At 39.6% G+C, this 18,090-nt stretch overlaps 1 protein-coding gene across 3 annotated transcripts in view; it reads left to right on the forward strand.

Annotated features, from left to right (window-relative positions):
* Positions 1–18,090, forward strand: part of ACSS2 (acyl-CoA synthetase short chain family member 2) — a 47,725-nt gene that overhangs the window by 14,242 nt on the left and 15,393 nt on the right. The gene's annotated exons all lie outside the window — the stretch shown is intronic.

Raw genomic sequence — 18,090 nt, forward strand, 5'->3', positions numbered from 1 at the left:
GCGGGGAACCCCACATAGGACTTGATCCTGGGATTCCAGGATCATGACCCAAGCCAGAGGTGGATGCTTAACCGATTGAGTAACCCGAGTGTGCCCTTCCTTTGAGGTCATTTAGTCCACTTCCTAAACAAAGCAGGAATTGTAGCCCCAATATCTTCATCCCCAACAATCTCCATGTATGATCATTCTGATTTTGGAACACTACCAAGACCACAGAGTTCATTCACAATCTGTCCCATTGTTGGGCATCTCTGCTACAAAGTTCTTAGATATATTCCCTCACTATAACTTTCTCTCCACTCAATCCTCTTCCTTTGGTTTTCCTTCTGTTTTCTAGGGCTACATAAAGTAATCCTATTTTGTGATATTTGAAGGCAGTTATTATATCCCTTTGCTAGGCTGAATATGGAATTATAAAAATTTAAATCTAGAAGATGTCTTGAAGATCATCTAATTCAGTAATTTTCAGTGTTTTTAAGGCATTAGAATCCTTTCGTTCAAATAAAAATTGTATGTATAGTGATTAACAACAATAGGCTCTGGACTCTGCCTGGATTTAAGTCCTTATTTTATCTAATACTTCTTAGTTGGGCAAGTTGCATCCCTTTTAATTTTTTAAAGACTATTTATTTGAGAGAGCACATGAGCAGGAGAAGAACAGAGGGAGAAGGAGAAGCAGACTCCCCACGGAGCAGGGAGCCCCAACATAGGACTCTATCCCAGGACCCTGGGATCATGACCTGAACCAAAGGCAGCTGCCCAACCAACTGAGCCACCCAAGTGCTCTGCCTCACCTCTTTAAACCTCAATTATTTTCCTATCTATAAATGGGAATAATAACAGTTTCTATGACATAGATTGTTTTGAAGAATAGTTAGAATAATCTGTGTAAAGGGCTTACTGCTTGGTAAACAGTGTGTTAGCTATTTTTATCATTATTACCAAGAGCCCTATACCTGAAACAGGCGAGAGCAGAGTTAATCTGGTTGAAACATGAATGAGAAGACCAGAACCACATTCTTTTGGCTTCTTCCCCAGGTCGCTGTCAGTGTCACTGAGGTCCCTGTAAGCTATATATGTGGAACATCTAGCAATTTATAAAGCTCTGTTTGGAAACCCCTAATCTGGTCTAGTGTTCTTATTTTATGGATGAGGTAATACCGAGTCCACATTCCCAAATTTCTTATATGATGTGGTTTCCTGAACAACTCCTTTATCAACCATGTCAGTCTCCTCTGGACACACTGTAGTTGGTTAGTATCTCTAGTGAAGTATTCTAGCTATGTTAGCTATGGTCTGCCTTGGGCAGGGAGCTATTACCATTCTTTGTTCTAACTTTACATATCTAAGATTACATTAGTCCCATTGACAGTCATACTCTACCATCCAACTTACAATCTCCTACAATACCTAAGACTTTTTTATTTATTCTAATGATAAACTGTCTCCTTTAGACTGTACTTATATGTCCCCCCCCCCACTTTTTTTGAACCTGGTTATGGTTTACAACACTGTTTAACAGATGAGGAACTTGAGGCTTAGAGAGTGGAAGTGATATGGCCAGTCACATTGCAATTGTAACTTGTTCTGGACAGAACACTTATATTCTCTGTTGTAGACACTATGCTTATTTACATAGCCTTTGCTTCTTTGACAGTTTTCCACTTGTGGTGAGTCAGGCCTCAATTAGCCATTTGTCTAACCAGTAGTTTATTTTGAGGTTTTAGGGCTAGCTTTAGAAATGTTGACTATAATTGATAAGGCTAAAGACATTAAAGGGCAAACAAAAAGACATTAAAAGGCAAACAAAAAGACGTTAAAGGGCAAACCTCAAAGAAATAACATCCTCTCCTCAGCTGAGATGTGCTCATTTATCCACTCATCAAACAATTTTCTACTGGATATCTACCATATGTAGTCTGCACACTACCTTGAGAGAAGTGGATGAGGGGCATGGGGCGAAGGCAAAGGGACAGTAAGTAGGCACCGACAGTAGTTCAAGAAAAATATAAAAATGGAGATAAGGGTAGAGGTTATGAAAAGTGGTCAGATTTTGGATTATTTTGAAGGCAGAGCCAGTAGGATTTGCTGATGAACTTGATGTGGGGTAGAAGAGAATGGAGTCGAGAATATCTCAGAGGTTTTTTGGGGTGCCTGGTGGCTCAGTCAGTAAAGTGTTCGACTCTTAGTTTCGGCTCAGGTTGTGATCTCATGGATCATGGGGCCTACATCAGGCTTCCTGCTCAGTGGGAGTCTGCTTGAGATTCTCTCCCTCTGCTGCTCTTGCTCTCAAATAAATAGATCTTTTTTACAAAAAGAATATCTCAAAGGTTTTTTTTGTCTGAGCATCAGGAAAAATGGAATTTTCATTAGTTTGAATTAGAGAATGAAGAAGACTGGGAGGAGAAACTTTGGGGAGGATTAATAATTTGTATTTCATACACAGAGATATAAAATTGCAGCTTTGACAAGTGCTAAGGAGCCAATGAAGAATTTCAGTTAGAAGTATGACGTATCAGACATTTTGAAAAGATCAATCTCTTGATCATATATATTAAAAAAAAACAAAAGAGCTAGCCTGAGGATCTGCAGGCAGAGGTCCTAACCATTGCTCTGTGCCCTTTGGCAAATTATGTCAACCTTCTGAGCCTCAGCTTTGAGACCTTTCAAATGGGATAGCAAGTCTTGTCTTGCCTATCTCAAAAAATTGCCATGAGGATTAGCTTAGATGGAAGATAAGAAAACATCTGAAAAGATTTATTACTATGCAGTGGTGGTAATACTCATACATATCACACATGTCCAAGGGCATTGTTAGGCAGAGAGATTCAAGACCTGCGGCCACCTGATGACCTTTCTATCCTTTCTGAAATGCCCTTCTTTGCTCTCATGCACACTTAGCCTCTTTTCTCAAACTTAGCTCAAAATCCACCATTTCTGGGAAATGGTGATTGACCATACTTACTTCTTTTTGCATTCCTTTGATGTTTTCCTGCAATGGCATTTTCTTGTTTTCCTTGATCACTGTCCCCCAAGACTGGCCTTAGATGGTGGGTGGTTTGGATCTCTCTAGTTAAAGGATTTTAAGCTTGTGAAAGTGAGGATTAGCCTCTCATTCCATTTCATTTGTGATATGACAAGCAGTAGGCACCGATTGTCAAGTGACCACTCTGGCAAAGATCATTTCCATTCCTTCATGGCTTGGGATTTAGTAGGTAAAAAGTTTTGAGGTGGAGGAGGGACCTTTAATCTAGTGGCCTTTCCGGCTTATTTTTGTAGAATAAAACTTAAATTCAGCATTTGGGATTCAATATAGGATCCCTCCCTAGTCTATATTATCAATCTTTAAAGTTTTGAAACATACCTGAATTTATAAAAAAGTTACAAGTACAGCTCTTTCTCAGTCACTGGGACCCATGCTTAGGTACAGATGGGAGAGTAGAGCCAACTCAATAGTGGTCAGGAACTGGGTTTGTCACAAAACCTATGTGGCTGGGGCATCTGGGTGGCTTAGTGGGTTAAAGCCTCTGCCTTTGGCTCAGGTCATGATCTCAGGGTCCTGGGATCGAGCCCCGCATCATCGGGCTCTCTGCTCAGCATGGAACCTGCTTCTTCCTCTCTCTGCCTGCCTCTCTGCCTACTTGGGATCTCTGTCTGTCAAATAAAAAAAAAAACAAAAAAAAAAACACCAAAAAAACCTATGTGGCTCCATGGAGACCCTCTAGGAAATCCCCTCAATAGAGAGCTGAAACTGATTAGCAAGTATGGGCTCTGGAACAAATGTGAGGTCTGGAGGGTTAACTTGACTCTGGCCAAGATCCATAAGGCTGCCTAGGAGCTGCTTATGCACATCTCTATTTGAAGGTAACACTTGCTGCAACAATTCATCTGTATCCAGGTGCTGGATGAGGGCAAGATAAAGGTCCTTCAATCTAGAGTCATCTTTATTTGACTTTCAGGACCTCAACATTTTATCTTTTCAGTCTTACAGCCCACCAAATGTAGCTTAAGGTCTAAACTGGATTGGTTTGCTATTTAATTTTATATCAAATGATGGAGATTTTTAAAAATTTCACAAATATTTCAACAGGGACCTCCCAAAGAGTTTGTAGTTTAAAATTTTTATGAAGTAAGAATTTTTTTTGAAACTGCAAATATGACTATCACTCAAGTAAGGATAAAGATAATTTAACTGCATGAGAATAGGCAGAACACATAGCACAAAATAGAGTCCTTAAATCAAATATGTGTGACTTAATGAAAAAACACCAGCAGTAGTTGAAAATATTACTTGGGATTGGTATTGGCCTGTAGACTGGTGTGTGCTTTTCCACTTCTGTATCTAAGCTAATTAATGTTGTTCCCATCTCCCTGAGTTGGTCTGTTCCTTATCTGAGCCAGTCTAAATCCTGCTTATTCTTTCATAACCATCTGAAATGCCATCTTCTTTGTGAAGGTTTTCCCAATTCTCACTTTCCAACCCTATTTCTTGTTCTCAGCCGTAATGAATAATAAAACCTCTATCTAGAAAGCATATTTACTGAAATAGTTCCCTCATTTACAGTTGAAGCACCTAAGGCCCAAAGAAGTAAAATAATTTGTGAAAGCTTTCATGTTTTAAGAAGTAGCAAAGCTTGACTTGAAACCCAGTTTTCCTGAGCTCTTGCCCTGTCCATTCATTTCCCTGTCATTGCAGTATTCCTGCCCAGGGGCTGAGAGAGCTTCATCTGGAGCTGAAGATGGGCCTAAAAGAACAGCATGGCTGAATTTGATCATTTAAAATTGGGCCAGACCCTGGAGGAACCCAGGACATGGCTGAACAGTATGAACTTTATGCATTAGGGAACTTATGATAATAAAGGATCTGAGAGTGCTGCCCTTATTCACTTGTTAATACTGGTATCTCATTGTAGTTTTGGTTGGCATTTCTCTAGTGATTAGTGATGTTTGATGTGCTTATTGGCAATGTGTATGTCTTCTTTGGGGAATCGTCTATTCAAGCCCTCTGCCCATTTTTTAATTGTGTTGTTTTTGTTTTTATTGATCTCTAGGAGTTATTTATATATTTTGGATATTAATCCCTTGTGAGATACATGATTTGCCAATCTTTTCTCCCATGCTGGGGGTTGCCTTTTTACCATGGGGATAGTGTTTTTTGATACACAAAATTTTAAAACTTTTATCATAGCTGAGAAATCATTGCCAAATCCAGCATCATGAAATTTTTATCTTATGTTTTCTTCTAAGAATTTTATTGTTTTAGGTATTAAATTTAGATCCTTGATTCACTTTGAGTTAATTTTTGTATATGCTTTTAGGTAAGGATCCAACTTATAGATAGCTATGCTCCATGGACAATCTACTAGCTTCTAGCAGCAAGTTTTTCTTTTTTCTAAGATTTTGTTTATTTATTTGACAGATAGAGAAATCACAAGCAGGCAGAGAGGCAGGCAGAGAGAGAGGGGGAAGCAGGCTCCCTGCTGAGCAGTGAGCCAGATGCGTGGCCTGATCCTAGGACCTTGAGATCATGACCTGAGCCGAAGGCAGAGGCTCAAACCACTGAGGCACTCAGGTGCTCCTAGCAGCAGGCTTTTAAAAAATTAGTGTATAGATATTTATGATATGTGCCAGGCATATATTAGGTGCTTAGACATAGCAATAAAAAAAAGAGATCTGGTCCTTATCCTCATGGAGCTCACATTCTGGGAGGGTGGGGCAAGATTTTTGCCAGTGAGCTATAATTTTATTTAGGAAGAAAATGTTGGAGACAGTGTATTTTGCCTTATTTCTGCGAATGGGGGTCATGTCTCTAGGAACAAATGACCATACAAGTCCTTCTGTGACACTTGAGCACTGCCAAGGATTGTGAAGGTAGACATATGTAGGCATCCTTGCCAGAGGTTTTAGGTCTTTGATAAAGTTCTCAGGATATTGAAGAGACTATGGTATGCATGATCTTGACCATGGGCTAAAGCTCAAAGTAGATGAGAGTCTCCTTCACTCCTTCTCATAGTGTTCCTGGAGATTCTTAGAAAAGAGGCTTCTTGGGATGCCTGGGTGGCTCAGTGGGTTAAAGCTTCTGCCTTCGGCTCAGGTCATGATCCCAGGGTCCTGGGATCCAGCCCCGAATCAAGCTCTCTGCTCAGCAGGGAGCCTGCTTCTCCCCCACCCCCCCTACCTCTCTGCCTACTTATGATCTCTGTCTGTCAAATAAATAAATTTAAAAAGAAAAGAAAAGAAAAGAATCTTTTCTATGTCCATTTGGATACACTCCAAATTGGTGTAGTTGAACCAACACTAGCCTGGAAGTCAGAAACCTGGAACCTAGTTATAGATTTTCCTTAATCCCACCGTTAGCTTTGGCAAGCCACTTCCTCTAGATTTCTTGGATCTTTAAAATGGGGATAATTATACCTGCTCTAAGTATTGCTAAAGTAACTGTGAGGATCAGGTTAAAAAATTATCCTCTAATGTAATTTTATTCCATACTCGTGTGAGGGATTAGCTGAATTCTTATTTAAGCTATAGAGATACCATGTGAGACAGGCAGGTCAGGTCTTATTACTTTAAAAAAAAAAAAAGACTTTATTTATTTATTTATTTATTTAAGACAGAGAGAGAGAGAGAGAGGGGGAGAGAGAGAGATTGCGAGCACAAGCATGCAAGCATGAGCAGGGGGAGGGGTAGAGGGAAGGAGAGGTGATCTCAACCAGACTCCATGCTGAGTGCAGACCCCAACGTGGGGCTCGATCCCATGATCCTGAGATCATGACCCGAGCCACCCAGGTGCCCCTTACTTTTATTTTATTTACTTCTGTTTGTCTCTATCTCGGCTAAGTTCGTTCTTCCCCCTGCCCCCTGCCTGTTATGTAACTTAAACCTCTTTTCTCTGCAGCTGCCTTTTAGGGTCCATTCTCCTGCCTCTGAAAGGAAGTAATGAGAATCGAGGAGTCTAAGATACATTAGAAATTATCCAGTCTTGGGGCGCCTGGGTGGCTCAGTGGGTTGGGCCACTGCCTTCGGCTCGGGTCGTGATCCCAGGTCCTGGGTTCGAGCCCCACATCGGGCTCTCTCCTCGGCGGGGAGCCTGCTTCCTCCTCTCTCTCTCTGCCTGCCTCTCTGCCTGCTTGTGATTTCTCTCTGTCAAATAAATAAATAAAATCTTTAAAAAAAAAAAAAAGAAAAAAAAAGAAATTATCCAGTCTAATACCAGTCTTCTCCCTCCTCCCCTCTAATACTTTATGGAGAAGGAAACTGAGGCTCAGAGAGAGGGGAAATTTTGTGTAAATTCATACATTGAATTAGGGGTAAACAATAAATCTAGGTCTGGTGACTCCAAATAATTATCTGAGGATCTTGTTAATAATCCAGATTCCTGGACCCTACCAGGCTATCAAATCAGAATCTCCAAAGGATAAGACTTCTGACTTGTATTTTTATATCCTCTTCAGATGTGGTGGGCAGTGGCAGCATACCTTTAAAAATATTTGTTTATTTGTTTGTTTTGTTTTATTTTAGAGAGAGAGAACATGAGCAGGAGGGGCAGAAGGAGAGGGAGAGAGAATCTCAAGCAGACTCCATGGTGAGTGAGGAGCTCGTGGAGTTCAACATGGGGCTTGATCTCATGACCTTGAGATCACAACCTAAGCCATAACCAAGAGTTAGATGCTTAACTAACTGTGCCACCCAGGTGCTCCAGAAAAATAATTTTGTAGATTAGTGGTCTTAAACTTTAAAAATTATATACCTAAAAGAGTTTTGAAAAATTACTTAACTCTACACATTTTAAAGTTCACATCTAAACATTATCATAAGATAAAATAATTGCAAAAAAAAAAGGGGCACCTGGGTGGCTTAGTTGGTTAAGTGTCTCCTTTCAACTCTGGTCAAGATCCCAGGGTGCTGGGATCAAGCCCCATCTCCGGCTCCTTGCTCAGCAGGGAGCCTGCTTCTCCCTCTCTCTCCGACCCTCTCCTGGGCTCATGTGCATGCACTCAAATGCGTGCGTGCTCTCTCTCACAAATAAATCTTTAAAAAAGTAATAACTGCAAAAAATCTAATTTCCAATGTGTTTTATATTGTATACATGTATATATTTCATATGTCTTTCTTGAAAGCTTGGATCTGCAAATTTAGCTCATATTATCTATAGAAAATGTCCACCATATAACCTAATTTGCATAGCAAATTCTCACTGCTAACTATCAGCCAAATGAGATTTACTTTGTTAGAAAATGCCCAATTTCTTTTTCAAGTAAAATAAATATGATAACTATTTAACTTCTGAATTATAATTCTAAGACAAATAAGGCAAGTAGTGTTACCATGAGTTTGTCACCTGGATAAATTAAAATGTTACTCCTTTCAGCATAGATTTCTTAAGAAAGCTCTCTGATTTGCTCTCTTGGAAGCTTTTTCCTCTGAGGTTACAGTTCTCAAATTGTCCCTATGGCACTCTGGAAGTTTTTTGTTTTTTGTTTTTTTTAACCTTGGTGTGGTATAGATAAAATGTTGGATGAGAGAGAGATGGCATTTAAAAATTTTTTAATTTTTAGTTTTAAAAGATTTTATTTATTTATTTGAGGGAGAAAGAGAGACAGTGCACAGGCAGGGGGAGGGGTAGAGGGAGAAGAAAACTCCTTGCTGAGCAGGGAGTCCAAGGTGGGGCTCGAGACTCAATCCCAGGACCCCAGGATCATGACCTGAGCCAAAGGCCCACCAGGCACCCCATTTTTTTTTTTAAATAATGTGGGAGAAGTATATTTGTGAAGGAGAAAGTGAGAAAGGAGAACCAACGCAGACAGATCAGTGTTAGGAAAGATTACATATCGAAGTTGAGAATCTGGATACTTTTAAAACTTTTCCTGCTCAACTACCCATAGGAATAGGGTACCCTACCATGAAAACTAATGATTTCAACCATGCTATTTACCGAAATAACAAAGAACCATTGTAATAAATATTTTTGCATGTGTCAAAATTGAGACACCTGATGTACATATAAAACAGTGCCCTTGGCTGTTCCTTCCACTTTCTTTTTCTGTTCTAGGCATATTTCTGTTTTAGGCCACATGCCAAATGCTCTGATAATAAAGGATCTGAGAGGACTGCCCTCATTCACTTTGTTTTGGGAAAGGCTAGCAAGGGGCACAATATGGAAGGAATGAGTGTATATGATTTCCCTCCTGGAAGTAGGTATGTTAGCAGTGGGAAAGGGTTACCTTCTATACTGACCTAGGTCTGCCTTGTCAACAGAGAAGAGTTGCAGAATCCAGCTGGCACCAAAGCCACCTAGGCCGAGGGGAACAGGCACAAGGTTCTTGGATCAAAGCCTGAAAACAGCTGGCATGAGGACATGATGCAGTAATAGCCTAGATTGCAAAGCACAAGTCCCACAACCTGAACCTTAACTCCAGGGGCTTATTGCCGTCTCTCCCATGGCAGAGTCCAGAACTGAGCCCAGTTTTAGGGGCTCAAGAAATTTTTCTTGATATTTCTCCAAATCCCATTCTGTGAGTTTTACATTCTTCTCCCTCTTCTCCCTCTATGTCTGCCATTTCCCCCTGCCTGTCTAGCATCTGTCTACTTTGTTCGTATCCTCTATAATCCCCTTTCTTTCCATGTTTCCTCACTCTGATTAGCCTGGATCTGGCTGGTCATATGAGCAGAGAACCTCATTCATTCATTCATTCATTCTTGTACCCATTTATTTCACAATTATGTATTAAGTACCCACTGTGTGTCACATTATACGCTAAGCACTGAGGAGGAAAAAGATAAAAATATGTCTTGTCTGCCTTTAAGGAACTTACAGTCCAGTGAAGTAAATAGATGCATACATATGACTATAACGTTAAAATAAATTAGTGCCAAATATTGAGGCAAATAGAAAGAGAATAAATGAGTGAATGAATGAACAGTATGAATGAATGAATAAATGAATAGTGCTAAGAGGCAAACTTTCTGGAAAGGAAGATTTGTAAAGATGTCTGTTTTTTCAGATTAATCTGTCTGTTGTTGCAATTCTAATCAAAATCACAAAATTTTAAAATTTGAGGTACAATTCATACCTTGCATCCTACCTAATTTAAGTGTAAAAGTTAATGATTTTTGGTATAGTCACAGAGTTGTGCAATCCCAACATGACCTATTTTATTTTATTTATTTTTTAAAGATTTTCTTTATTTATTTGACATAGAGAGAAATTACAAGTAGGGAGAGTGGCAGGGAGAGGGAGTAACAGGCTCCTGCTGAGTAGAGAGCTTGACATGGAGCTCGATCCCAGGACCTTGGGATCATAACCAGAGCCAAAGGCAGGCACCCTAGACTGAGCCATGCAGGCACCCTCGTCACATCCAATTTTAGAACATTTTCACCACGGAAAAAGAAACTCCATATTCATTAGCAGTCATTCCTCATTTTCCTCCAACTTTGCCCACTGTAGCCCTGGGCAACCACTAATCTATTTTCTGTCTCTATGGCTTTGACTATTCTGGACATTCCATATAAGTGGAATCATACAACATGTGGCCTTTTTTTCTAGCTTCTTTTACTTACCATAATGTTTTAAAGGTTCACAAGTGCCATAGCATGTATCAGTTCTTCATTCCTTTTTTTATTTTTTATTTTATATTATTATTTTTTAAAGACTTTATTTATTTGACAGAGAGAGAGAGACAGGGAGAGAGGAAACACAAGCAGGGGGAGTGGGTGAGGGAGAAGCAGGCTTTCTGCTGAGCAAGGAGCCTGATGCAGGCTTGATCCCAGGATGCTGGGATCGTGACCTGAGCTGAAGACAGATGCTTAATGACTGAGCACCCGGGTGCCCCTACTTCATTACTTTAAAAAAAATAATAATTTATTTATTATTCCTTAAAATAGATTTTTCATTAACATATGTATTATTTGTTTCAGGGGTACAGGTCTGTGATTCATCAGTTTTACACAATACATAGCACTCACCATAACACACACCTCTCCAGTGTCCATCACCCAGCCTCCTCATCCTTCCCATCCCCCTCCACTCCAGCAACCCTGTTTGTTTCCTGAGATTAAGAATCTCTTATGGTTTATCTCTCTCTCGCTGGTTTCATCTTGTTTCATTTTTTCCTCTCTTCCCTGTGATCCTCTGCCTTGTTTCTCAAATTCCACATATCAGTAAGATCATATGATAATTGTCTTTCCCTGATTGACTTAATGTTTCATTCCTTTTTATGCTAGATAATATTCCAGTGTATAGATATACCATATTTTATTTATCCATTCTTCAGTTGATGGATATCTGGTTTGTTTTCTCTTTTTAATATCATGAATAATGCTGCTATGAACATTTGTGTACAAGCTTTTTAGGTGTATATGTTTTTAATTCTCTTGGGTGACTCTAAGTACTTGGGTGACTCTAAGTTAAAATCCATCCTTGGTGGACTTCAGCTCTATAGTTCTCAGGACACCTGCACTTTGATTTTCTTCCTAATGCTAATTCTGGCTTTGGAAAAAAAAAAAAAAATCCTCCTTTTAGAGACCATGTCATTTAGGAGGAGACTACCTAGACTAGACATTTATTTATTTATTTATTTATTTTACCTAGACTAGACATTTAGATAGTATGACTAGACACAGGTGACTACTAATATTTAAAATAATTAAAATTAAATAAACATTTAGTTCTTATGCCATATTTCAAGTGTTCAGTAGCTATATGTAGCTTGTGGCTACTGTGTTAGATAGCACTGCTTTAGAATAATGGAGCTACTAATGTGTTAAGTAACCTTGAGGCCATCACTTCCCATCTATGTATTAGGTTTCTCATCTGTAAATAAGGGTAGTGGACATTGAAAGCCCTGTCCTCCTCTGGCATCCTAAGTGATTTATGATTTAGTCATTGGGGTGTTCCTCCTCTTACCTCCTCCTCCAGCCCTTCTCCTTCTTCACTGTGACTAGGGCAGGAGTACCCAGAGGGAACATTAGTCTTGCTAATTGGTAAAGTTATGTTGCTCCCACTCCCTCTTCCCTTGGTGGAAGGGAAAGTGACTTGAGGGCATACCTCCATCTGAGTGCCTTACATTTGTGCAACGCTTTATGGATCAGAGAACACATTATTTCATATGTTTTCTTAATTTTACATAATCAAAGAATCTCAAAGTTGGTAGAGCCTTAAAGGTCATCTCAAACTTCAGAAAACATGAATCACGTGGGTTGCTTATAAAATGAGAATTTTAAGGTCCCCATTCCCTGGAGAAGGATCTAGTAGGTATCAGGGTTTCCCTGGCCCAGTCTGTACAATCCTATTCAGCAGCTCTTTGGGGAGTTTGCATTATTAACACTGTGTGATCTTGCCTTGAGACACATTGGCCTTGCTTGATTGGTCCCAGCCATGTCTTGGAGTCTGCTCTTTAGTATCCCTGGAAATCCTAGATTCTATGTATCTCCAGAGTTAGGAAGCTCCTGAAGGAATACCTTCTATCATTGGACAGTTCTGACAGAAAGGCTTTCCTTATATGGAAATCTCCCAATTGACCCACCTCTTCGATTTATAGTTACGTAACACTAGTCTGCTTCTTTCCCATAATAATTCTTAAGGTTCATTCATTTATTCAGCAAATATTTACTGAGCACTGACTATATACAGGTTTCTTTGCAAGGCATTGGGGATTCAGCAATGAACAATACCAATTCGGTCTGTGTGAAACATAGTCTAGTAGGAGAGATGGACAATTAGAAAAATAAATAATAATACAATTATCACTTGAGAAAAATGCTATGAAAAAAATAAACAGGGGTGCCTGGGTGGCTCAGTTGTTAAGCGTCTGCCTTCAGCTCAGGTCATGATCCCGGGGTCCTGAGATTGAGCCCTGCATCGGCTCCCTGCTTGGCGGGAGGCCTGCTTCTCCCTTTCCTACTCCACCTGCTTGTGTACTCTCCCTCTCTCTCTCTCTCTCTCTCTGTCAAATAAATAAATAAAATCTTAAAAAAAAAATAAACAGTGTTGTGATGAAGAATAAAAGGAAGGGCTGATGCTACTTAGAGTGATCTGAAGCATGACACAGAGCAAACCATTTGAAAAACTGGGGGAAGAACATGGCATATTCTATCAGTAGGAAGGCTAATAATGTGTTTGGAGTCTATTGAGCAAAAATGGGACAATAGGACAAGAAGAGCTGGAGAAGATACAAGGCATAGGAGAAGTTTGGATTTTTTTCTACATGTAATGAAAACCACTAAAGGATTTTAAGCAGGAGGTGGTATGATTTTTAATAGATTATTCCAGATGATGTATGGATTGGAAGAGGATAAGAATGAAGTAGGAGACCAGTTTGGGACCATTGTGGTCATACAAGCAAGAGATGAAGGTGGCCTGAACCAGAGTAGAAGCAACAAAGATACAGATACTGCTGTCACGTATCTCAGTATCTTCTCTTCTCCAGGCTAAACAGCTCAGTTCTATGTGTCCTCTCAAAATAGGTTTGACTGCTTCTCTCATCTGGGTTTTTCTCCTCTAGAAGGCCTAACCCACCAGGTTAGATCCTGCCCTCTGTTTCTGTGAAGAAACTAGCTTTTCCCACCTATTTTTCCCCTAGCTCTTTCCTCCTGTCCTGTGTTTTACTTCTCTGCTAGTCTAGGGAACTAAAATCTCCAATACAGTAACTGTCCCTCATATAAAAGGGGAGTCCCAGTCTTCCCAGTCATTAATCAGTTATTAGGTTTTCTATGGTTCAACCATGAACCTAAAGTACTTATTGTGCCAACTGAGGTTGGAGGAGATTGAGAGGAAGAGGACATGATCCTGCCCTTCAAGAACCCAAGGTGTAATGGGAAATATAAAGCCACAATAAATGTAAAAAAGATAGTACTGATAGATCATAAGGAAAGTGAGATCTTCTGTGCCACAAACCACCATGTGACCTTGAGCACCTTAAATGGCCTCTTTGGATCTCTTTGGAGTTAGGAGACTAAACTGAATGTTCTTTTAAAAATTCTTTTTTTTTAAATTTTTTAAAAAATATTTTATTTATTTATTTGACAGAGAGAGATAACAAGTAGGCAGAGAGGCAGGCAGAGAGAGAGGGGGAAGCAGGCTCCCCGCTGAGCAGAGAGCCCGATGAGGGGCTCAATCCCAGGACCCTGAGATCATGACCTGAGCCGAAGGCAGAGGCTTAACCCACTGAGCCACCCAGGCGCCCCTCTTTTAAAAATTCTTTTTTTTTTTTTTAAAGATTTTATTTATTTGACAGAGAGAGATCACAAGTAGACGGAGAGGCAGGCAGAGAGAGAGAGAGAGAGAGAGAGAGGGAAGCAGGCTCCCTGCTGAGCAGAGAGCCCGATGCGGGACTCGATCCCAGGACCCTGAGATCATGACCTGAGCCGAAGGCAGCGGCTTAACCCACTGAGCCACCCAGGCGCCCCTCTTTTAAAAATTCTTAACATACATCCAGGGTACTTGGGTGGCTCAGTCTGTTAAGTGCCTGCCTTCGGCTCAGGTCATGATCCCAGGGTCCTGAGATTGAGTCCCGGCATCAGGCTCCTTGCTCAGCAGGGAGCCTGCTTCTCCCTCTGCCTGCTGCTCCCCCTTCTTGTACTCTCGCTCTCTCACATGCGCTTTCTCTCTGGCAAATAAATAAATAAAATCTTTTAAAATTTTTTCTCAAAATCTAGAGGGCTTGGGAGCTTGTAGTAGGCTAGTATTCTGTTTACCTCCTTCCCCTAATGAGCCAGGGGCCCCAGCTTGGTGTGTATGTCAGAGAAAGAAGACACTGGAAGAAGTAAGGTGCCTATATCAATAATGCATAGCTTGAGCCCAGAACCTGGGAGAGGAATGTACACTGTGTGTGTGTGTGTGTGTGTGTGTGTGTGTGTGTGTAATGAGAAGTGGGCTTAAGTAAGCAGTTCTTAAATAGGTTTGTGCTTATCTGTTCCTGTATACCTTCTATGTACCAGGCTCTATTCTAGGTTCTAGGGATGTATTAGTGAACAAGACAGACAAATTCTCTGTTACCATGGAGCTTATATTCCAATAAAAGACATAGGTAATATATAAGCAAATAAAACACATGAGATAATTTCAAATAATGGACAGTTATGTGAAGCAAATAAAACAATGATTTGCTAGTGTTTTGGGAGGGGCAAGCTGTGAACATAGATAGGTACATAAGTATGGTGCATGTACTTGCAGATAGGCCCGTGTTTGAGTCTTAGGTCCATATATTTCTCCTTATTTGTGCCTCTGTGTACAAATGGGCAGCTTTTATGTGTGCAGTGTTTTGTATATTAGTATATGTGATTTTATGCTTTCAAGTACACATAGGTGAGCTGGTATGTGGTACACATATGGGGATATGGTGTGCAGGGGTGTGTGGTATATGTTGGCATTTAGCTATAACGAGATATTCTGAAGTTTCTGTGGCACTTATCAGTGGGCCAGTTAAGGAAACGGCTTTTTGCCTCTGGCATTCAGGGCCATTTGCCAGCTTCCTCTCTCTGTGTTCCTTCTCACTTTAGAGAGCTCTCTGTGCTTGGCTTCTCTTAGCCCTAGGAAGCTAAGCCAACGAGAGGATAGTAACTGACTCATCAAGCCAGGAGCTGGAAAGAGGCTGATAATCTTCTGTGTAACCTCCAAGGCCTAGTATCCCTGCTAGTCCCTGTCCTTCACACTGTGAGGCAAAAGAGTTGTGCCTTGAAATGAGAAGACCTGAAGATCTATTCTTGGCTCTTCCACTTATTATTTGACCTTGGCCAAGCTACTACTTCTTTCTGGGTTTTAGTTACCTCTTTCTTGAGTACTCTGGGTAGTAAGAAAAGAGAGGGAGAGCAATGGCCTGCAGTGTTTAGGGAGGGCTATGTGGTTTTGGTGCCAGAAGGTAAGGGGAAGGGATACTGAGCAGAGGCGATGGCATGGTCCAAAGTGTGTAGGAAGCCAGGAGGAGCCCACTTAAAATAAAATTCAAACTTCTTACCAATACTACAAGGCCCTATGTGATCTGGCTGCTGCTTAACTCTCATTCTTACCTTCTTGTTCACTATGCTCCAGCCATGCTGGCTTCCTTACTGATCTTTGAATAGGCCAAACTCTTTACTGCCTCATGGCCTTTCCAAATTTCTGCCCAGGATACCCTTCTCAAGAATTCATATGGTGGACTACTTCTCATTACTTGGGTCTTTTAGCTCAAGCATCACTTCCCCAAGGGGAGGCCTTCTGGGACCATTATTTAAAGTAGTTGTCCTCTGATGTTTATTAATATTTAAAATGTACATATCCTTTGACCCAACAGTTTTATTTCTTGTAATTCGTCCTACAGATATATTTGCAAGTGAGTAAAATGACATTTGAATAAAGATATTCATTGAAGCATTTATTTGTTAGATAAACTATGGCACATACAAACTGTGGAACATTATGCAGATGACAAAGAAAAAGAAATGGCACTATAAGTCTTAATGAAGAATTATATCAAGGTATATTAAATTTTTTAAAAAGCAAGATGACTGAGCTCTATACTTAAGATTCATATAGTTTATTGGATGCACATTATACTCAATAAAAAAACACTATACACAATGGTGTGTATTGTATACCATCATTTGTATAGAAAAACCAAGAATATGTAAACATAAATACATATATGTAATGCTTCTGTAATAGGCCTGTCCGTGGGACATCTCTTTCCTACCTCTTCCCATCCATGCTTGGTTGGGGACTGTGAGGTGCTTATCTCTCTTCTGAAGAGTAATAAAATTCAGTTTTTTGAATTTGGTTTTTAAATTTCCATCTTCAGCAATATCCAAAGGATCTTATGAAAGATGTTAACAGTGTAATCTTCTTCCAAAGTGATTATCTTGGTCAGTCCACAATAGTTCTGTTGCTCTAACCCTCCAACCACTCCTAAGTGGTCCTGTCTGCATATTGACTATTTCTGGAAAGTTACACAATATGGAATGAACAGTGGTTGCCAGCTGGCAGGGTGACTGGGGACTAGGGGTGGGAGGGACACTTCTCATTACATATCTTTTGTTGTGGTACCATTTGTATATATGTAATATATATATTATATATAATCATAAATAATCATATATTATATAATCATAATCATATTATATATTGTATAATATTATATGATTATATAATATAATTATATAAATATATAAATACGTTTATTTACTATATAATTATAATTATATATTATATAATTATAAAATATTATATAATTAAATAATATGATTATATAAATATATAAATATGTTTATTTATTTATATAATTATATTATATAATATATAATATATATAATCATGTTATATAATAATATATTATATATTATATAATCATATATATATAATCATCTATGTATAATATATATATTATATATAATCATAAAATTGAAAAAAACCACCAGGGGCCATTAAATAGTCACATATAGTCATGAAAGTTCCTTAAAATGTCTTTTTACAAAGTATTTCCAGGGGTGCCTGGGTGGCTCAGTGGGTTAAGCCTCTGCCTTCGGCTCAGGTCTTGGTCTCAAGGTCCTGGGATTGAGCCTCATATTAGGCTCTCTACTCAGTGGGGAGCCTGCTTCCCCCTCTCTCTCTGCCTGCCTCTCTGCCTACTTGTGATCTCTTTCTCTGTCAAATAAAAAAAAAATCTTTAAAAAAAATCTTTAATAAGAAAATAATAAAGTATTTCTAATTAGTCACTCATTCTTCTATCATTCATTATATCCTTCATAATGCTTATATTTGTTACTTGTATAATTTTTTTTTTTAAAGATTCCATTTATTCATTTGACAGAGAGAGATCACAAGTAGGCAGAGAGGCAGGCAGAGAGAGAGGAAGAAGCAGGCTTCTGAGCAGAGAGCCCAATGCGGGGCTCGATCCCAGGACCCTGAGATCATGACCTGAGCCGAAGGCAGCGGCTTAACCCGCTGAGCCACCCAGGCACCCCAAATTACTTGTATAATTTTTGTACTGTCATTGGAATATAAACTCCATGTTGTCAGGGATCTTGCTTGTTTTGTTCATCGGTGCCTTATTTCTATACATGTATATAGCACATAGTAGTTGTTGAGTAGGCCAATGTGGAGGAAACTAGACTGAAATCTAG

This window comes from Lutra lutra, chromosome 9, assembly GCF_902655055.1.
Source record: "Lutra lutra chromosome 9, mLutLut1.2, whole genome shotgun sequence".
NCBI classification, from domain to species: domain Eukaryota; kingdom Metazoa; phylum Chordata; class Mammalia; order Carnivora; family Mustelidae; genus Lutra; species Lutra lutra.